Here is a 599-nt window from a genome sequence, read left to right as displayed (position 1 = left end):
TTTTTCATCGGCAGTCACAATTCGATGGAGAAATGACTTTCTTTTGTACCTGGCGAGCAGCATTCCGCAAGTGGTTTTTCGGTTTTCCTGCTGTCTTCCATTCAGTTTATGTGGAATCTATTTTCCCATCTTCTGGATCTTTCCTATGGCTTTCAAACGTATGGAGACGGCTTCTTGTGTCACATTTAATTGATCTGCGAGTTGTTGCGTTTGAGTGTCATCCTCATCCAACAATGCTTGCAATTCGTTGTCTTCAAACTTTTTTGATGGTCTTCCACGTTCTTCGTTTCTCACATCAAAATCGCTACTTTTGAATTTTTTAAACCACTCAAAGCACTGTGATTTACCAAGAGCATGCTCACCGTAAGCTTCGACAAGCATTTGATGCGATTCTACTGCAGTTTTCTTCAAATGGTAACAGAAAATCAATGCTGTCCGCAAATCGTAGTTTCCAGGCACAAAATTCGACATGTTCAACGCTTTACAAACTATGCTGTTGTATGAAACTCGTATTGTTGTGAGTTGAAAATCTTTGTCAGAGATGTCAACAAGGAAATGGCGCCAATGAAGCGGTTTGACAGTAACTACATTGACAGCTA

This window comes from Odontomachus brunneus, unplaced genomic scaffold (assembly GCF_010583005.1).
Source record: "Odontomachus brunneus isolate Ranch 3 - 2012 unplaced genomic scaffold, Obru_v1 Obru_scaffold_070, whole genome shotgun sequence".
Taxonomy (NCBI): domain Eukaryota; kingdom Metazoa; phylum Arthropoda; class Insecta; order Hymenoptera; family Formicidae; genus Odontomachus; species Odontomachus brunneus.
This window is presented reverse-complemented; position numbering follows the sequence as displayed.